The sequence below is a fragment of the Mirounga angustirostris genome, unplaced genomic scaffold (genome assembly GCF_029215605.1).
Source record: "Mirounga angustirostris isolate CCGP_5_RB_7025 unplaced genomic scaffold, mMirAng1.0.hap1 SCAF_8, whole genome shotgun sequence".
NCBI classification, from domain to species: domain Eukaryota; kingdom Metazoa; phylum Chordata; class Mammalia; order Carnivora; family Phocidae; genus Mirounga; species Mirounga angustirostris.
Genome location: NW_026991716.1, coordinates 11,495,029 through 11,517,389, shown reverse-complemented (window position 1 = coordinate 11,517,389; position 22,361 = coordinate 11,495,029). Strand labels below are relative to the sequence as shown.

General features: G+C 42.7%; 1 protein-coding gene across 16 annotated transcripts in view; it reads right to left on the bottom strand.

Annotated features, from left to right (window-relative positions):
- The window catches only part of ATXN1 (ataxin 1), a 407,605-nt gene that overhangs the window by 245,002 nt on the left and 140,242 nt on the right, over window positions 1-22,361 (bottom strand). For 14 of the 16 annotated variants that reach the window (XM_064597143.1, XM_054505717.2, XM_045866332.3 and 11 more), the window contains one exon: window positions 4,677-4,805. The gene's annotated coding sequence lies outside the window, so the exon portion shown is untranslated. Of the gene's footprint in view, window positions 1-4,676; window positions 4,806-12,576; window positions 12,687-12,814; window positions 13,016-22,361 lie in introns of all 16 variants that reach the window. The other 2 variants (XM_064597141.1, XM_064597140.1) reach the window with 2 other exon arrangements.

Here is a 22,361-nt window from a genome sequence, read left to right as displayed (position 1 = left end):
GTGTCAACCTCCATCGTGTTTATTCCATGTGTTTTCCTCCATCAGGTGACACAACAATCTACCTTATTTCCTAAGGTAAAGGAACTACATGAATGTCTGCACACTGACACAGTCCATCACATGATTTATGAGGCTTTCAAAGAATAAAGCGCTTCTGGTAAATTTAGAAACTCGAATATACTCCAAAATCATTTTGAAAAGCTATGGCTACATCTAAAACACTATGTACTCTTGAGTCTTTGTCTCTACGGTTTTTATTTTGCCACGAAACACATCATTAAGTGTTTCAAAATAAATACCTTCCCCCAAACTGGCTATGAATTATAGAGACTTTTTTTTTTTTCCAGGAACTGGAGTGGAAAACGGAAGAACGTATTTGTGCTGAAAGATAAGTTTGGAGGAGATCTCTATTTTAAATATCTAATGAATATCAATAGGGTTTTTAACCGTGGAAACGTATGTTGCAAAGCCCAGAAAGCACAGTATATGCATGTGTTGGATGGTTGGGTGGGTTGGGTTGGGGAGTGGGATAAGCAACTAAACTGGGTGTGTCAAAGAAAGAAGAAGCATTTAGGTAAAGCATATGGTAGAGGTTTGAGCCCCAAAAGAAAGCAGTTGACCAGGGAAAGGCAAAATAGAGAAAAAGCCACCCCCCCATGACAGTCAATCCAAAGCCAGAAATACAGCCTTTACCTAACCCATGCTGAAGGCCAAAAAAGACAAAAGAAATCTCTGAGTGGATTTTATTATTTAAGAGACCACTAAATACCTAGGAATGGAGGGAAGAAGGTCAGAAGAACCATAATCCCACAAACAAGCAGAGTGGAAAGGCACCAAATACTGGAGAGGCCAAGATGTGACGACCAGAGAGACTATTTTGATATGGAACTTCTATCCATTTCAAGTTAACCAAGTAAAATTAACTATGCTTGTGCACAGAAGGTAGAATTAATTATATACTTAATCTCCCCCTATAACATGAACGGCGGTGGATAACGAAGAAAAGGGATGTGGTTAATACAAATTGGAATAAGGTACACAGGTTCTGGTAAAGCAACCACACACCTCCCCGTCCATTCTTTGGGTGGTAGCTGAACAGAGAAAGTATCTCAATATACCATGCGTCACCCACCCTTCTATCTAGCATGTTCATAGAGTCACAACTGCTTAAAATATGGCTTGCCAATCGCGGGCACTATTTAGATTACCTACGTTGAGATCAACAGCTCCCGGAATGTTCCCGGCCCTGACCATGCTCATCCAAGCAGAGTTCCACAGCTGTCTTCTCTCTTTACTTTCTACTCCACTCCCAATCTGGTCCCACTGTCAATAACCACAACCTCACTGCCAACTGCCGACTGTTCTCTGGTTCTTTCTGCCTTTCAGATCAAAGGGTCTTTCTCCATTGGCTTCTCTCATTTCAGATGCATTCTCTGCCTCCTTGCAGAACGGCCCAGTTCAGCTCCATGTTCACCTGAACTAGGTTATAATGCTGTCGACTACACCTCCCTTGGAAATGTGCACTCCATTAGGGCAGGCCTCCTGTCCGTCTTGTTCCGTTCGTGATCTCTAGTGCTTAGAACTGTACCAGTGCATCGAAGCTCCCCAAAGAGGTATTTGCTGAATGAATAAATGGGTAATACATGACTGAATGGAGTTAGAAGAATTTAAAGACACGGTCTCAGCCTCTTACAATTCGAAAGCTGTGCCTCCATTCTGTACCGGCAGAGTCCTAACCACCCCACAGGCCCTGTGGGACTCTACGAATTGAGTTTCCAACAGTGGTCTTGGCCTGGTCTTGCAGACAGGTTTCCTCCATGACTGCGAAAATGGTTTGGTTATGGAGACCATCAAAAAGTGCTGGACCATGGGTGTGAGGCTAGAGCACAGTTAAATAGGGTGGAATATTCCCGCACTCTTCTGCCTCCCTAGAGACATTCGTTCTGATAAGGCCCTGGATAATCCACACGTCTGCATTTCTGCACCCCAGCCAGGGATTTGCAGGAAGAGAACTCTTTCTTCCTCTCTGTTTGAGTTCCTATTGATTCTGTAGTTTAGGAGGAGTCCAAGTGCTATCCAAATACCAAATGTTCCATATGGTAGTGTTATTACCATTCTCACTACTGTAACGTCCAGCTTTCCTATCTACCTACACTCGTGAGGTGCCTCGTTGGAGTCTGGCAGGACACTATGAACTCTTTTCCTGCCCTATATTTGCTGACGCATTTATTGTCCTCTCTCCCTTTATGAACTTACTCATTTAATCAAAATAACAGATGTATGTGTGCAAATACAAGTTGCATTTCCTTATTCGCTCTTACAATCATTTATGGGAGAATAATTTATGAGTCATTAAAGAGAAGTTCTTAGGCTAAACTGTTTTAATTAGGAATTCAGATGTTCCTCCTCTTATTGAAAAATACAGAGCTGTTCAAGTTAGACTGTAAGTGTGGGCCAAAACAAACATGCGGATTTACACACAACGGTTGCAGAATAGCCAGTGAAAAGCGCTAGCCAAAGCTCACCGAGTGGCCTTGTGTTTGTCTCCTTAATGCCAAATAACCCTTTGCCTCTTTTTCCTTCTATTTTTCAACTGTCTGATATAGCTAAAGGATTGAGGAGCCTCACAACCCCACAGGTTTCCCTTCTGTGTTTATGTGGGATGAAGCATATGTTTCCTAAGAGCTGGGCGGGGGGCAGAGGGGGGCGTCTCTCACTCTACCTTCTTGTTCATTTAATTAGGGAAAGGAAGCTTGTTTATCGTGGGGGAAGAGATGAGGCTGGTAGCTCACGCACCGAGCCAGACGGAGACTCTCCATGTGCAGCTCAAAGAGGCCAGGAAGCCTGCCTGACCCAAGGTGCTCGCTGGGGTGCAGGAGCAAGGCAACCTGCTCTCGCACAAGGGCTGTCTCAAGGGGCCCACGGGCCAGGTGACATCGACGGATGTCACGGCTCTGTGCTCAATGGGTCTCTCTGACTTGCAGGCTTCGGTCAGACAGTTTCTCCAGAACTGTGATGACTCCATTAATTCAAATTAAAGCCATTCAGAAATATATTAAAACAATTTTTTTGGGGGGGGGATACCAGAAGAGGATGAAAAGAAAGAGGCAGAAGAAAAAAATAATAATTTTACAAGACTGGGATTACACTACGTTTAAGCGTCATATTTTGCTTTCTTTTTACTTTTATCATGAGCGGTTTCTGCTACCATTAAATAGTGTTTTGAAATGGGATTTTTAGTAATTTTCAACATTTCACCTCTATTTTGTTGCCACAACATCCTATGAGATATATACTATTATTCTATAAATTTTATAACCTTAGACAAGATGTAAAGTAACTTGCCCAATGTTCAGGAGAACAGCAAAACTGGAATTTGAGTCCAAGCAGTCTGGGGCCTGCAGTCTTGTCTACAGTGATCTGCAGCCTCTGAATCATATGGAGCTGCCGTAATTATATTGAATCATGCTCCCAATGTTGGACAGGTAGGTACATACACAGATAGACACACACATACATATACTTCAATTTCAGTATAATTTCAGATCCATGTTTAATGTGGGCCATTTATTAAATACTTTTACTCTTATTAAGAAACGAAAAACTATGTTTTCCGTTGAAAAAGTATTGCTACCCAGTGATATTGTGGTTGTCTAAAAATACTTGGCCGAAAAAAGGGGGACAACTCGAAATTCTCTAGGACCCTTCCACGCCTTCTTGATTTAAGTGTTATTTCTCAAATGTCAAAAACCGGTAAGTTTTAAGCATGCTACTGTCTATTGGAGGAAAGTTCTTCAAAATAGTATGATTTATAAATTTACAAATAAATGCCTCCCTGCAAAAAAAAAAAAAAAAATGAGACACGAGATACCATTTCTCATAATCAATTGGCAAGACTCTTTGTTTTCAAAATTCTCAGCCCTGGCAAAATTACATGGAAACAGGTACTCCCATATACTGCCTCTGGAAATATAAACTAGTATGACTTTATAGAAAAATAATCTGGCAACACATAGTGTCAAAAAGTCCTAACACTTGAAAACTTTTAAACTCTCCAATTTACTGGTAAGGGAGTTACCCTAAGGAAATCACTAGTAATGGCAACTAATATAAAGCTATAAGAACATTCATGGTAGCATAAAAGCCAAAAAAAATAGAAACACCCTAAATGTCCAATAGAGGGGATCAATTAAATATATTTTAAGATATACATTCAATGGTCTACTATATATAATCCTTAAAAATCATGCTGTAAATATACATCCATTGTTATGAAAAGATGTTCATTATTACATATTTAGGAGGAACAAACAAGTTAGGTAATAGTGTATATTGTATTATTCCCTACTATCATCTGATGGTAGTCTCTCTAGCTGAATTTATGAACACCACGTCATCAGAATTCTCTCTTTCTTATCAATGCCTTATCATCCCTCCTAATCAGTGATCTCAAAATAATTAGAAGCTATTTTCTTTCCCACAAAAAAAGCAAGGGTTCCATTTTTATAAGACACAGACAGAAGAAATAGCTGGAGAATATGCATCTCTAGATGTATGTTTATGTGGTGTGTTTGTGTGTGTGTGTGAGAATAGGTATGCATACATCCCCACCACTCTCTTGGGAACCTTACACTAAAGGACGGTTATTTTTAGTTAAAGATTTTGGAGATATTTACCTGTACCATGTGCTTTCATCACACTGGAGAAACATAAGCCGTCAGTTCCTTCCCAGTGGATCTTTCCACACAGATTTTGCTGGAGTGGAGGGGGCGGCAGTAGAGAAATTCAGTGTAAAATGCCTAGACCTGTAATTATAAAAACAATTTCCCACTGAGTTAGGCAGCTTTCAATGGCCTTCATTCACATTAGCTGAAGTCACAGAAAAGAGAAACATAGTTGCATAATCTCTCTCTCCCTCTCTCTCTCTCTCTCTCTCACACACACACACACACACACAATTTTTATGGCAGAATGTCAAAAACTCAGCAAGCAGACCCACAGCAGGTCCTCATCACTGGGGATGAGAGGGTTCTGGCCAGGGGTCACACCCCACCCCATCTTCTAACTTCAGGGATATCACCATCAAGATGATGTGGTCCCTTCCCCTCCTTTCCTAATGATTCTAAAACTTCAGAGCAATAAAAAAAAAAAAAAAATAGTTCTCCTCCAGAAAATGTCAGCAACATTACTGAATTTGATGGTATCTTAAGATTCCTTCCAGCCACAAAGTGAAGCAAATTCAGTACCTGGTTTTACCATAACAGCCTGTGTCCACTTTCACAACTCTATGTGCCTCTCTGTTGATGACTCAGGTCCAGCACCGTATTGGTGATAAAATTCAAAGTCATCACTAACATTTACTGAACACTTAATATGTTCTTGGCTTTATGCACGTTACCCCCACTGTATTGCACCCTGTAAAGTAGCTGGCAATCATTACTATCTCTGTTATTGACAAGAAATCTGAGCGTTCGGACAGCTAGCAGATGTTAAAGCCAGGATTTAAGCCAATATGGTTCACAGAGTCCATGTTTATAATTTCAGTATTGTACCATCTCTCTCAAATTGATCTTGCTATCTGCTATCAACACGCCTGTATTTATTATAAAAACATTAAGTATAAAATTGACATCACCTTATTTTTTCCCAGAGTTGATATGTTACATAGGTCTTAGCATTACTAACTCTTTTTGGATGTGGCTGCCCTTCGATTTTAATTCCCAAGCTAAATTGAAATCAACATGTTGCTATTTCAATCAAGAGTAAATTCGTAGTTATTTTAGTCAATTAAAAATGCCAACTAATCCCAAATCCAGATGCAAAACCACAAAGGAAAAACCTAAAATCCAAGTCCTCCCTAAATGGCTACATTTTATTGGAAAGAAGAAAGATTAACAAAATCAAGAACCATATGTGAATACCTAATTTAAGATATGGAAGTAAAGAAAGGAATTTCTATATATTATGTCTATGGTTTAAAAAATACTTAGACATTTTTACCTATTTACCTATTTACAAATTCTGTATACTACAGGTTTTCGAATCACTGCAACACAAAATAGATGTGAGCCTATCAAGAAACCAACAGTTATTTATGGGTCAATATTAATTTCCCTTTTAGATGTGTGTGTATGTGTATATTTCTTCGAACTATTTTGGTTATATCCCTCTGTGTTTTTATGCATGCCACTCCCTTTGATTAGCATGCCTTTTACTACTTGCCAACTAGAAAATGCCTATTCATTCTTCAAGGCCAACCTCAAACCTCAATTCCTTATGATATCCACTCCCCCCAGTCTGATGTTTCCTGGAAATCCAAGCAGTGGATTCTGCCCTCTCCTGTTTTCCTAGCTCAGCAATGGCCACCAACATCACCCTGACATCTTCCTCTACCTAACTATGCCCGATACCCAACCAACCAGTCATGGATTCTATCACCAGCACACGGCCCTTCTAACTCTCCCCTACACCATCACCCCTGCTCTAGGCCACCAAGTAGCAGGACTCACCGGGACTATTGCATTGGCCTCCCAAATGGTCTCCCTGCTCCCACTCCTGCCACCCTTCAGCCCATTCTCCTCCTGCCCATCCTCAGCTCCTGCTTACAGTAATGCAATGGCTTTCCATTGAGCTAGATTCTTAACATGGCCTCCAGGGCCCAGTACGGTCCAGTCCTTGTCCTCTTTTCCAGCCTGCACTCCAGCTTTTCCAGGCTTACTTTTAATTCCTAAGGAGCACTTTGCTCTCCTAGGCCTCAGGGCCTTTGCACATGATCTCCTCTTCTCTCCAAATCACCCACCTTCTTCAGATGACCCTGTATTCTCTTCTCCTTCAGATCTCAGTTTAGTCCTCTCCCGCTTGGGGGAGACTTTCCTGACCTCCACGGCCAGGTCATTACCTCCTACGACATGCTTTGAGGGAAACACTTTCCTTTTTTATACCAGTCACCTTTATACTTTTTTTTTTTTTTTTTTTGGCTGTATTCATTGATTAATGCTTGTTTCTCTAACTAATTAGTAAGCTCCAGGAAAGCAAAACTGTGTACATTCTTGTCCACCCTTTTATCCTCAGTATTCAACACATGCTTGGCACATTATAGACATTAATTTGCTGATGGCTTTTCAACACAGAGAATCTGCATTCCTCTGGACAGTATGCGAGGCTCCTTGAGATCCGACCCCAACCTGCCATGTCCCTGGTCCAGCTGCCTGGATGCTCAGCACTTCTGTCCCTGTGGCTTCCTGACCTCACCATCCCTGCCTTGCTCTTGCTCATCTCCACACCCTCGTCTTCTCTGTCCCCTCTGCACGTCATCGTTTCAAACTCATTCATCAAGTCTCAGAGATAGGACTCCTTTCTGCAAAGACCTCTCTGATACTTTCTAGGAAGCTGATGCCCTCTTTCCCTTTTTTTCTACAACACCCTGTACTTTCCCTATTAAAGCAATTATCAGGGGCGCCTGGGTGGCTCAGTTAGTGAAGCGTCTGCCTTCAGCTCAGGTCATGACCCCAGGGTCCTGGGATCCAGCCCTGTGTTGGGCTCCCTGCTCAGCGGGGAGCCTGCTTCTCCCTCTGCTGCTCCCTCATGTGCTCTCTCTCTCTGTCAAATAAATAAATAAAATCTTTAAAAAGAATTAAGCAATTATCAGATTTTCTTGTACTTTTATCTTAAATGAGTCCACTTCTCCCAATACACTGGAAGTCCCTTAAAGGCAAGACACTGTACTATCTCCAGATTTTAGCACAGCAGCCTATAACATGTAGTCTACAAATCAGTATTTGTGGATGAACAAAAGAACATATATATACATATACAAACATACATATGCATATATGCATATGCATATATTCATATATACACAAACATACATATGCATATATATACTTATACACACATATCTACTATATATACACAGAAATTTCACATGGGCAAAGCTTCAGATTTGAATATTTAAAATATGTTTGTTTTTTTTTAAGCTTTTATTTATTTAAGATAGAGACTGAGAGCACAAGCAGGAGACCCAGGGAGAGAGGGAAGCAGGCTCCCCACTGAGCAGGGAGCCCAACGTGGGGCTCAATCCCAGGACCCTGGGATCATGACCCGAGCCGAAGGCAGACGCTTACCCGACTGAGTCACTCAGGCGCCCCTAAAATATGTTATTAACATAGCAGTATATTTTAATTATTATTAAATGTGAGATATAATGGTTATAAATTCATCTGTAAAGTTGGCCTAAAAACATCTCCTTTAACTGAGTAGTTGGGGAAATTAAATAATAGTAAGTAAAATGTTTAGCAGAGAGCTTAGCATTCTAGAAGCACTCCATAAATATTAATTGCATAATCATTATCACTATCAACATTGTCATTAGGGCAACCAAGTTGAATTTATAATCCATGTTTCAAATTTAACAGTTTTACTGGCCAACATATTTTCCTATTAAAACATTAATTAGCATTACTATCTCTATAAGGCCATAAAAATGGCTAAAGTTTGCATCTAGCAAACTAGGGATAAAAAAGAGTCTTACTCACTATAGCTAAAGGACAAATTATTATTTCAGTAATCTGCCATATATGTGGAGAGGTACAAAAGCATCAACAGAAGAGAAGTATTTCTGTATAAAAATTATCTATAAAATCTAAATGATTCAAACAACAAGTCTTATCTTTCCAATGCTATAAACATTTGGCTGAGATAATTAGAAGTGCTTACTACAAATTACTTCTTTTGCTAAAAAAAAAAAGATAGAGATACATATTCGTCCCCCCCCCTTTTTTTTTTAAGATTTTTTATTTATTTACTTGACAGAGAGAGACGCAGCGAGAGAGGGAACACGAGCAGGAGGAGTGGGAGAGGGAGAAGCAGGCTTCCCGCGGAGCAGGGAACCCGATGCGGGGCTCGATCCCAGGACCCTGGGATCATGACCTGAGCCGAAGGCAGACGCTTAACCGACTGAGCCACCCAGGTGCCCCTCGTCCCTTTCTTTTAATTACTGGACAGAGTAATGTGACTTGATAAATATGTATTACATATTTGCCTAATGAATATGTCATAAATGTTTGAATTAATAGCAAATACATTTCATGTGTCACCTATTAGATGCCATTCTGATTTAGAATTGCTGAAATTTAAGGACCTAGACTATGCAAAGGAGGGAAAAACAGGCAAGGCAATTTTGCAACAGTGTTTTGGAAAAAAAAAAAATGTGAGAACGAACTGCTTACAAGTGTTACCAGTACACACTGGAGCAGAATGAACTGGTAATAATTTATCCTACAAAGCAAACTTTTAATTTGGCCCTTTATTGTTCTTTCTCTTGCATACTGGCCAAATGTACATAATGAACACTAAAGTACTGAAATGTAACGGACTAGCATCATTGCATTTTGAGATTTCTGTTTTCAGTTCATCTTTAGTTCTGTGACACAGGAAAGCAAGTCAGATTTTTAATTGGGGCTCACCTATTTTTTGAAACATACTAGAGTTACAGAGGGAAAATAATATAAAAAATGCTAAATTCTTAACTTCTAATTGTTTTACCACTAGAATATTAAACTACTTTTAAACTGAGTTATAATTCTATTCATTGGCCGCAACCACTGGGCACTTCAACATAATGCAAACACGTTCTTTACAACATAGTTAAGAGGAAAAAAAAAAGTCTCAATTTACTTAGATAATTTTTATCTGAATTTACTATTAATTTCATTATCACGATGCTTGTGTTCATGTCATAAAATCTGGTGAAATCTTAGGAATTTATAAGGCAAAATTCCTCTTTATGCTGGTGCATCATCGGTTGGGGATGCCCTTCTCACTCATTCAAATGTTATTCCTGCTTTAAGATCTGGCTGAGATATCACTTCCCCGGTGACACGCCCCCACACAGACCCTATTTGTCCTGTGTCCCTGTCGACTGTGAGCCCGTGAGTGTCACTGACCATCTCTCCGCATTTTCCCTAACAACCTACACAGTTGCTGGCGCATAAAATATTCTCAGTAGCTACTGGCGCGATGTGTCAGTGAATACACACACTTTGATACTCTCCACACGGTGGTGAAAACGCCACTAATTGTGATCTAAAGTTAAAGGTTAAAGTAAAAAAAAGAAAAGAAAAAATTTCCACTTTTAGTGAAATGAAACTCTTAGCATTTTCACTTCCAGATGCATTGACATTACATAAATGATGTCGAAACTATTTTAGAAAAGAGCCATGCTGCACATTTTCCTGTCTGAGAATTAGTCTGAGAAAGACCACGCTACACGGGGGGCCTCTGGGTGTTCTCGTGACCCATGTTCAGTTGGGTATTGATTTCACACACTCATTTAATGGAACCCGAGAGCCGGGCTCCACCTCCGCAAACCAGCTTGTCACACCTTCTTCTGCTCAGCTGCTTAAGACGAAGCTGAGGATTCCCTGGAGACGGCTGCCCTCGCCTCCAGGACCTCCCGACCCTGTAGCGAGGACGCATCTCAGCAGCAGAGAACTTCAGGACTGAACACTGGTGCTGGTGTGCATTTTCCACTTTGATTGTAATTCTTACTCCCACATGGACCAATTTCTCGCAGATCCGCTGTTAATTCTGCAAGAGTGAACCTTTGAGCCGGTGACACTTTGCCTGGCTGCATAACAGATTACATCATCACACACATGCCAAATCCTACCTCACTCAAAAGGCCATATTTTGTTCGGGAAAGAACAGTGGGCAGCAAAAGAGCAAGTTTCTCGTAATAACCTATCCACGCTGACTGTCCACATTTGGAACCATTCGTCACTGCTGGGGCAATAAATACGGATTTTCCAAGAGGTCACCAAGCCTTGCTTGCTGGGTCCTCTTTCCTCCGTGCCCCAAGATTTTCTGGGTGTTCACAGGAAGGGGAGACCTGGGGGTTTCTGTGTCTTCTAGCTCATTCCACTTAGTGGTTACTGTCAGCCTCGCCCTATACCCCACGGCCACCCACAGGACCCCAGGGATTTCACTGTCAGACCAGACCTTCCAACCACTCCTGTGTGATGTCAAGACTCTGGGGACTCTACTATGAAATGGGTAGAATGTAGAAGTAACAAGAGAAAAGTCTGGCTTACGTTATACATTATCACCTTAAAAATATTTGTATTTTTAACAAACTATAGTTAACTATATAGTTTGGTAACTATCGTTAACACTGCTCTATAATATATACGAAAGTGGCTAAGAGAGTAAACTCTGATTTCTCTTCACAGGTAAAAAAATATATATATTTTTTCTTTCTTTTAATTTTTTGTATCTACATGAGGTGATGGATGTTAACTAAACTTATCGTGTTGATCATGTCACGATATTCATAAGTCAAACTGTTACGCAGCATACCCTAAACTTAGACTAGTGCCGTATGTCAAATTATATCTCATGAAAATGGGAGAAAATTTTCAATCCAAAAATATATACGTGTATTACGCCACAATTTGAAACCTACACAAGAATGCATGCAATGTGTATATAATCTATGAAGTGTCACAACAGAATGCTCACTTTTAGTTTCTAGTGTTATTTTTAATTTTTCCCCCCTCTTCGAAACAATGAGGTTTCCATTAGAAGCAATACACAGAAGCCAAGTTTCTCTGGGGTGCAGCCTAAGAATGGATTGGCTGGGTCACAAGGTACGTGAACATGCAATCTTATACAACACTACCGAGCTGTTTTCCAAAATGGCTATGCCAATCTATGCTCCTACAAGCAGTGTACATCATCATTCTTTAAATCATATTAAAATCAAGAAGGAGATCTATTTAATCTAATGCCGTTTTTTGTTTTTTGTTTTTTTTACTTTATAGGCCCAAGTTATGAATATCCATAAAGAAATAAACATCCTACACCTCTCTGTCACATTGGTGAGTTTATACTTTGGTCCTCACCAACCGTAATGAATGAGAGCTACTTCCTAGGTTTATTTCTCCACCTTCAAATGTGGCATTAACTGATGATTTAGATTGGACAAGGATAAATAATCTGAAGGTTCCTCATGGCTTTATTTGCCAATTGTTTAATTCTTAAGCACGGTGGCTACTAAAGGTGTCAAAGAATGCTCTCTAGAATACATTAGGTTCCAGGGACCAAAACTGCCCACTTGGAACAGGAAGTCATGTAGGAACCTAAAAGACACAAAACTAGGGCAAATTGAGAGAATTCTTTATTTCCTTCAATATTAGAGAGAAACAGAACAGATAACCAAAAGAGATGAAGAAAAGCTTTATTAGCTTTTATTTTAGAATAGCAAAATTTTTAAAACCTTTGTAATTCAATTTTTTTTTTTTTAAGATTTTATTTATTTATTCGACAGAGAGAGACACAGCGAGAGAGGGAACACAAGCAGGGGGAGTGGGAGAGGGAGAAGCAGGCTTCCCTGCTGAGCAGGGAGCCCGATGTGGGGCTCGAGCCCAGGACAGTGGGATCAAGACCTGAGCCGAAGGCAGACGCTCAACGACTGAGCCACCCAGGCGCCCCTGTAATTCAATTTTGACAGGTATAGGCATAGAGGCAAAGGTTTCTTCCCTCTCCAAAAGACCAAGATCAGAACTTGAGGCTACTGACCTTTGGTCCTGGCTCAGAGTGTGAATGCCATACTACCAGCTTTGTATCTTTCCCCATCCAGCAGCAGCAGACCTGGCTGGGTCTCCGTGGAGAGTGAGCAAATAAAGGCCCTGAGGAGAAGCAATGAAGACATCGAACAGAACCTCTTATTGCTGGAACAGTAACAAGGGGCACCATAACTCCATAGCAGACAGTGATGTGAATCCCGAGAGGAAGGAGTCTACCTTCGATAACTTACATGAACAGAGGTGTGTGAAACATAGCTTTTGGCCGATACTGTTGTCAACAGCTTTCTTCCCCACAGCATCCGTTATGGGTAGTAACCACTATCTGAATTTTAAATCATCCTGACCATGTTTCTGCGTTTTTTTCTCCATTCTGGTCTCTTTCTTACTGGTTAACCCCAACAAGCAATGAAATGTGTGAGAGGCAGGCAGCCCTGGGGGAGAAGAAGAATCAGAGGCCTTCAGATGGATGTCTCTGAAACACTAGACGTGATAAAAAGTAAAACACACAACCAATGCTATCAGGGCTCGTTAAGTCACCTATTAGAGTTCTGTGGGGTTTTGTTTGTTTGTTTGTTTGTGTTGCATCTACAGTGAAGTCTTCTGCTTATTATATTCTCTGTTTTAATTAAGTAGGGTCAAGGGGCCTTATATTACTCACACTGGTGGTGCCTTCACTTTTTAGGCCAGTAAGCTGGAACCTAGCCAGGCAGTGTAAAAAAAGAGTGAGCCTTTCCTTCTTGGTCAAGAAAGCCCTCCGACTCCCATTTATTTTCTACCAAAAGCGTGGTAAACAAAGCAATCCTATCTTGGTATTTAGTATCTGGTGTTGGATGCCCACAAACAGGATGGGGTAAAAAAAAAAAAAAAATGTGTCTGTAATCTCAGGTGAAACTCCAGATTATGAGACAACTTTCAACATGGGCAAAAATATTAAAATTACATTTTACTTTTTTTAATTTCTTTTTTAAAGATTTTATTTTTAAATAATCTCTACACACAAAGTGGGGCTCGAACTCACAACCCCCAGATCAAGAGTCGCATGCTCTACCCATTGAGCCAGCCAGGTGCCCTGAAAATCCTATTTTAAAGGATCCCTTTGTAACACCATTACGTAAAGACCCTATTAAAACACAACCATCTTCCCCAACTACAAAAAGCTTTTATTTAAAATGACTCTGTATTCCGATGTTGCAAGTGTGTCTGGTTTTTATTCCGCGACTAGATTCCCTTTTCAGGAGAATTACTGTACTTCGTGGTAAGTGCTTAATGAGGGACTAATTAGTCCTCCTCCCATCCCCTGAAACTACGGGGAATGAGGTCAGAGCCCACTTCCAGGCCCACAGCTGCAGGTGATGGTTGCCGCAGCGACACAGAGGAGCCCCTTTCCCAAGGTAGAGCCTGTATGAGGACACATCCCCAGCAAGGGCTATGCCCTTCACTGTCAGGCACAGAGTCCAAAAAAAAAAAAAAGCAAAGCTCAACACTTATTGTAAGGTCTTGCAAAGGAGCTGTTCCAACAAGCGGGGCCACCCACCCACACGTTCATCTCAGCTCCTCCTCCCCGCGCCTTACGGCCACGCCCCGCTCCCTGATTGGCTGCCCGCGAGGCCGAGGCGCACACCTCCGGGGCGCGGGCCGCGGGGCGGGGCCGGGCCGCGGGGCGGGGCCGGGCCGCGGGGCGGGGCCGGGCCGCGGGGCCGGGCCGCGGGGCGGGGCCGGGCCGCGGGGCGGGGCCGCGGGGCGGGGCCGGGCCGCGGCGGCTCGGGCCTCCCTCCGCCCGCCCCATCTGCATCCCAGCACCCACGAGGGAGCGCCACCGCTCTCTGGGACGCGAGCCCGCAGCGGCTCGGTGGCAGCCTGCCAGTGGCTTCAGCTCCTACCCCTTTCTACAAGAGGCATGGTGAGCAAATTAGAGGTTATAAACACCGCCGGTGGAAGGAGGAAAATTCCTTTGGGCTCTGCAAGGGAACTTCGTCAGCGGCGGGAGTCTCCAGGGTACAAGACGGATGTGCTCGCCCACACCCCTTAGCCCTGCTGGGCATGTAGGGACCGCACCTTCTGCTGGTCACCATTACGGCAGCGGGGCAGGAAAATGTTTCTTTGGGAGGACTGTCTCTCGCGGGCCCCTGATAAACAACATAAAGCTACTTTCAATGGAAGGGGAAGCCTATTCCTAAATGCCAAATTCAAATCCACCGTGAGAGAGGAGGCTGGAATATAAAATATTTGCGCTCCCAACATTGGTTCAAGTTTTATTAGGCAACCAGGAAAGCACACATCTCTGGCCAGCACAGCCAAGAGAAGCAACTGAGTTCTCCACAGGGCTTAGAAACAGAAGCAAGGAGGCTAGGATTCAGTAAAAGAAGTAGAGTCCATCAAGAATGGTGCTTTGATGCATGTGACAGGGCTTGTCACACCTTGCAGGGGCTGGCTGCTAGTGTGGTATGGTTTTAAGACCACAGCCCTCCAACAACTCACTGATACCTGAAACGCTATAATTAGAATCTTTCCTTTGGCTTAAAGATTCTCTTTCTCTTTAAAGGTAGGAATAAACCTCGGAAGTGGAATATTAAAAAAAAAAAAAAAAGGAACACACACACACATACACACACACTTATGGAAAGAGAAAAGATTTTGAATCAAAGCTGAGTATTAATCTTAGTTTTACCACTTTCCAGCTCTGTAACTTTGGGGAAGTTATTTATTAGCTTGACTCTCAAGTTCATCAGCTGTGAAATGAGACAAACACCTGTCTCAGAAAGTTGGTGCAAAGCTAAAGTTCAATTATGTATATAAAAGTATGTGGCCCAAACCACACAGGGAGCAGACATTCGGACACTGGTTTTCCTCTCCTTTTGTACAGAGCAGGTCAGAACAAGGGAATAAGTGAGAACAACACAAGGACGCTGGCTCCTGGATGTGGAAATGATGCGAATGTCAGCAAAGATGGGGATGGGGGGCAGCGGGAGAGCAGGGGACATGGGGCCAGGTAACAGAGTCTGTTTCCCAAATGTGCGATCAGCTCTGCTCCAGGGCATGTGGTGGCTGCAGGCTGACAGGTATTTGCAATGCTGACTGGCTGGCAAGAACATGAACTTAGAAACTGGCCTCCACCAAAGAGCCACACCTCACCCCTCCCAAGGCTCTCCCTTGCTTGGTGTCCAGCTGGGGTGATGAGGTGTTGGGGCGCATCTGAACAGCTATACTACAGCATCACCTGCAAGGGAGAGGAAGCAGGTGAAGCTCTGACCAGATGGCAGGCGGGCAAGCCAGCAGAAGGTACCAAGTGCAATTTCCAACTTGCTGAAGCCCAACGATGGCAACCAGATTCCACTGACCTGCAGGCCAGGTGAGCGGGGCTAGAGACCTTCCTCCTGAGTTACCAAGGACTGGCCCCACACCAAACGGTGGCCAAAGATGCTTTTCTTTTCCTGTGTGTCCACACCTTCATGCTTACGGATCATCCCTTTTCTCACACTGAAGAGCCAGCCCCATTGTTGGTTTCCAAAGCACGAACTAAGCAATTTCACAATCTCTCAGGTGAATGAACCACACAGGGCTAAAAATGGTAGGAGGGGAGGGGCTCTAGAGCAGGCTGATGCAGAAATATATTTTTATGAGGAGAAGACCTTTGAAATCCAGAAGGCCATTATGCAGAAGACAAACCCTCCAAAAATTCCCTTCTATAATTGCTACCCATTAAAAAAAAGCTTAGCCTGAATAACAAAAAGGGAAGAGGTGTTTTTAGTAATAAACAGTAACCGCTAACACAAGTAACAGTGACATTATTTAGAAACATTAATAGGTCAAGACTCCTATAGCCCTTCTCCTCCCCCAAAAGGCCTACCTGGAGCCCCAGCGGTATGCACAACATGCCTTGGAGGTCAGAGATCTGACAGCATTTACTGCTGCCAGGTTACTGGGGTGACTGAAGCAGGTTTGCTTCTACAAAATTTCAGAATGCAAAAGGAGGAAACAATAATAGAACAGTACACAGAGGGGACATCTGGGTGGCTCAGTTGGTTAAGCGACTGCCTTCGGCTCAGGTCATGATCTCAGGGTCCTGGGATCGAGCCCCGCATCGGGCTCCCTGCTCGGCAGGAAGCCTGCTTCTCTCTTTCCCACTCCCCACTGCTTGTGTTCCCTCTCTCGCTGTCTCTCTCTCTGTCAAATAAATAAATAAAATCTTAAAAAAAAAAAAAAAGAACAGTACACAGAAAACTTGTAAGTGGTTTATTGTGGGTTTTTTTCTCCTTAGGCAATTGCAGTGAATGAAGGGCCATTAGTTTCTATTTAATCATCAAGATGAATAATCTTGGGATCATTCATTCTGTGTATTATCTGTAATAAATGTTTTTAATTCCAGTTGACCTTTCCCTAACCCCCTGATACATTTTTGGGCTTTTCATCCTTCCTTTCTATGATCAGCTGTGTGCACAAAGAATGTGTCACAATTTGAATGAATACTAGTCTGAGCAAAACCATAATGGAAGGTAAATAAGAGCATCCTACAATGGTTCCCAAAGCCAAGGGAAATGATTGTGGAGTATACACATCGCTGATTATATTCCATCAGTACAGATAATTAAAAGTTGACTATATAATAATATTAAACAGCAGGCACAACTTTTTGAAAATTTCTCCCCAGTATTAGCAATGCAAAAACACCGACTTGAATGTTCAACGCTAATCAAATTCATCTCTTCTTAAGAGCGGTGTATAATAAATGGGTAGCCTAAAAGGAATGCTTTGAACAGAATGCTTCACTATTGTCTGATTATTCTAAATTTAAAACTCCAACAAAGGAAAGGATTATTCTTCTCGACGTTCAAGATTCACGAGGATTTGGTAATGAAATTCCTTTAGGAGAGCAAATAAAAAAGATTGCTATCTACAAACTGCCCCGTGTTTTATGTCTGTAGTGTTTTTAAATCAAAGTCACCATTCATTCAACAACAAATGTTTGTTTGAATAAATGAATGAAAGAAGAGGGCCTCCAAATACTTTACAAGTGTAATCACCTATAAGTTATGAATCAGGCAGCCACTTTAATCATCCCCAAGTGCACAGGCTGAGACAAGTTAAATGTCAGCTCTCACCGAGCAGGCCAAAGCCAGACCTGGAAACTGAAGCCACGTCCTTTGATTCTTAGAAAATGACCCAGCTGTTAGAGCCTGTTGCTTAGCTGCCTCATTGCAAACTCTCAATTCAATCTGGAATGCATGTTATCTAGGCCAGGTGAGGTAAGATTAAGGAAGCGTAACAAAGTCAGGCTTGTTCCTGAAATTACACAGGTAGTCCAAAAAGGAAAAGAAAAAAAAAAAAGGGAAAAAAAGAAAAACCCCCATCAAAAGGCTAAAACTGAACACAAAATTCCTAATATTAACGTCTTCACTCTAATGAGGCACCGAGAGCAAACTAGAGCAAACTGCTCGGTGGCAGCATTGATTTTATACCAAGAGAAAGAAAAAAAAATGTGCCTTTAGGATACTGGATGAGACATGGAGTTCCAAGGTTCCCCAGGGGGCTTCGAGTTTATTCTTCCAGCAGCACTGCTAACACCCATCTTTTTCCATTCTGACCTTCTAACAGGATGCGGTGGAGAGCCAGCCAGACACTTAAAATCTATTTGTTTCAGTAACTCAAGAGGAGAAATACAACTAGGGAGATTTTGTCCAAGTGGAATCTATTTTGCAAGAAGAAAATTCTCATGCATTTCAGAATGAGGGTTCTCAACTAATCCATAAATCTTAAAAGTTTTCAAAACCCACGCCAAGGGAATTCAAGGAATGAATATTACCCCCACACTAAACTGTCCTTTGTGAGTTAAGCAGAAGCCAAGGAACTGGCTTAATGTCTTTTTTCTGATCCCAGGGGAAGGTGAAGCAGAGCTGTCCTGACCCAAATCGTAAAGTAGGTAAAGTTTGTCTACAGGATCCTTCCCCTCTGGCCCCCCCAAGGTGCCTCCCCTTCAGGCCCCAGGGGTTTCTGCTCTGAAACTCTTTCCCACTTCTACCCTGTCAACATTAACACCAGTGAAACACATTGTTTCAATATGAATATACTCGGGTCAGTGTTTTGCCCTCTGAAAAATACTTGTCCTTTAAAACTTTTGATTTTTTAAACTGAAGAATCGAAAGTTTTACTTTCCTTTAAATTCCAGCATAGGCCATCATCAGCCAACATTCTGAATCGGGAGATAAATTACAGTAACTCTCTTATTTTTAAAAGCTGATTTCAAAAAAAAAAATAAAAGCTGATTTCACTTCATTTTAATGCCTACCATAATGACAGAAACACGTTGAAATCACAAGCTGGGGTCATACTCTGCTATGACCATGGGCAAACTCTGGGAGCCTTAGTTATGCCTTTGTGAAGTGGGAATTATTATAATACAATGTAATATGATATGCTAATTATGAGATCATAAATATAAAGTGGCTGGCACATTGCTATCTTAAAGACTATACACTGCCCCCAGAAGGAACACTGGGGTTCCCCGGTGTAGGTGGGTGCAGCCCCCCGGGGCTGATGCCACCACATCTAAAGGCCATCTACCCAGAATCACAGGGAACTGGTAAGGGCCTGGTTCTCACCAGTTTCAGAATTTGTGGCCCCAGAGCCAGGCGCCCCCTAAAGGCAGGTCTGGGACTAGTCCTTCTCTCAGATGCCATTCTTTTCTCTGGCTCTTTTCCTGCCTGAGGGCATCTAAACCCTTCTCTACACCTCTCCTCTCAGGCCCCCATGCCCCCCGCCACCCCGGGAAGCCAGGATTCAAGGGATACAGCACCAGTCCTCACGGCACCCGCTCCTCTTCCCAGTCTCCACCTTCCATCCTGTAATAGAATTTTCCGGGGGGTACCTCCAACAGCCCCACAATTGAGTTTAGCCAGCCTTGAGCCTCTGGCAGCCAGAGCATAATTTAAAACAAATTTCCACAAGGAAAGGCAAGTTTTGAGATGTGCAGGTGACCCAGCAGGAAGAGAGGCCCCACCCCACCATAAATGGGGTGAGCTCACCGAAGCCCTAGGCTTGACTCAGGCTTGTTGGGATGTCTGAGTTGAGTTTCACAAATCACATGTAAACTCTGTGGCAGAGGTTTAGAGAGGCAGGAGAGGACATGACCACAAGAACAGAACAGGCAGGAGAAGTAGGTGAGGCTTGGAATGCCAAGTGGGGCAAACAGGATACCAGGGAGAGGAAGTTATGGGGCAAAGAGGCATCCAGGCTGCAGAAGGGATGAGGGCGGGGGGGCACCCACAGGCAAAATTCAGGGCAGGCAGCATGTGGGATGCTTGCAGGCAACACAGCTGTAACATGAGGGACATGGGCTGAGTCCCCACTGGTCCCTGGGTCTGCTCCAGGGTTTTCTAGGTTGGCATCAGGAGGCACAATCTCCCCCAAAAAGAACAGGACCTGGTGGGAAGGGCCATGGAAGCTGAATCCACAAACCAGGGGTCTCCTTGTCTGGTCCTCTCCTAGGATAAGACTCTGTGAAGGGGAGATTGGTAAAGGCCCTTTAACCAGATCTGAGCAATGGGGAACAGCTGCAAATACTTCCCAAGAGCCCCTCAGTAAAAAAAGATAATAATGGGATAAAGAAAATGCTTCACACTTAGGTATTGGAAGAGGAGGATATAGAGAAGCCCACCTGTTAGAAGGTGAGACCCAGGATGTCTAAGTTATATGTAAATTACACACATAGACATTATGTATCATATCAGAAGAAAGAAAACCCACTAATTATAGACATTAGTCAACAAACCAAGGAGTGAAAAATAATTTTAAAATGTTTTAATGGTGTAAAAGTAATACAAATTATAGTCACTTATGTGAACTGCTCCTACTAATAGCCAATTACCATAGGGCACAGTATCAGTGAATTGTATCATGAACCATGTGTTCCATTAACTCACTGTGTATGTTCCATTTTATGACAGCGCTAAATTCTGTTTTATATTGTTCAGGCTTCCTATTTTCTGGTGCATATTAACTGCAGAAGCTGAGCACTAGAATGGACCTGAGGGAGATCCCTTACTCTCACCCTTTCACTTCACAGATGTGGAAACGGAGAGGGTATGGCTTCCCCAAAGCCACAAAGAACTAGCTTCGAACAGAGCTGGGGATACAGCTCATGATCCCTGCACTCCTTAGGGGCTTATCTTTACAATGCTCTGTGCTTAGACAACACTGTGGGGACACAGTCCCCTCCTCCTCCTTCTGTAAGACCATTTGCTCACAAGTCAGGATTATTCAAGACACATGGGAAACAGGTATGATGTTTGGGGAAAGGGATAAGCTCAGGAGGAGAGATGCTGGAACTCTCAGGTAAGCGACTCTGGGATGACATGATCTTTAGAAGAAACTTAGCCTCTCTTCTGTAAGAAAATCGAGTCAGTATGGTGCAGTAGGAAAAAAATCAAGTCAGAGACCCTGGGATGAGCCTCCAAGCTTACTAGCTATGTGGCCTAGGACAAGTTACAGAAACTTTCCAAGTCTATATTCGCTTAACCACAAAACGGGCATGATGATACTTACTCAAATGAGTTGTGACGAGATGAAATTATATATTAAGAACACCTTGCACAGTACATATGCTCAATCAATATTCAGTAATCAAGCAAGGCCACTAAGAAAGCCGCAGCATTAAACAGGTGGTGGATACCTGGATGTGAAAGGTGTTTCCAAGGCCAGGGATGTGTTAGTTCATGGATAACCATGGAAAGCAAATTCCAATGTGTCACTGTCACATTCATGTGCAATTTCAAAATATATTGCCTGTCAGTGTCTGGGGTGGGAAATCCAAGGGGGACTTGCAGGAGCCAGGTGTGTTTCCATCTGACATGTCAAAACACACAGAAATGTCCCCATCTGCCTCATGCAACCATGGTCTATCATTTGGTACCACCCCTTGCCTTACATCAAAATGTGTTCACAGGAAACAAAGATACCCTAGGTCAAAGGTATCCCCCTAATCATTCCTTCTTAATCTGTAATGATGGCTCCTTGTCCATTTTTCCCATCCAAAATCTCAAAGACATCAATCAGGGATCCTAAGGTGGTCAACTGCAGGACTGCAGCTCACAACATGTGATTTTGGAGATCCATGAGCTGGTCTGACGTGCCAGGCGGCAGAGAACAGGAAGCAGCTCACTCTATAGACAAAGGCCCCTCAACCCAGGGTGAGGGATTGGTGCAACATTCTTCGTCTGTTTTCTTATCACGTCTCCTTCCCATATATAATTTTATCAGTAAACAAGAGATTAAAGTCTCATAGGAAAAAAAATCACGAGGCTGTGTCTTAAGCTATAAATGGATCTCCAGCCCGAACTGCAAGGTGCACAGTGACATTTCCACAGCATTGAGTCCAGGTCCTTCCACAGAGCCCCAGCAGGCTGCCCTCCCTCCGTTCTAGAATCGTCTGTGACCTGGATATTCCAGCAAGCAAGCAAACCAGCTCTACCTATGTCTTCTTCCACTCCCTCCCTCTCTGTCCTTTCCTCCCTCCTTTGCCCTCCCCTCTCTCTCTCCAAGCTGTCTCTTTTTCTGAGCCATCTTTGCTGACAATGATTGAAGCTGGATCAGTGAAAGGAAAGAAAATGCAAGTCACTAAATAAAGTACCTTGGATCCATTAAGCCCCTGGCCCATCCATCCTCTGCCCCTGTGCGCTTTGCTATATTTTGTTGCTTCTGACTACGTTGTGTTCAGATGTGGAAAGAACGATTTCTCCACTCTTATTCAAAGACATGGGACACTACTGTTCTTTGTTTCCTTAA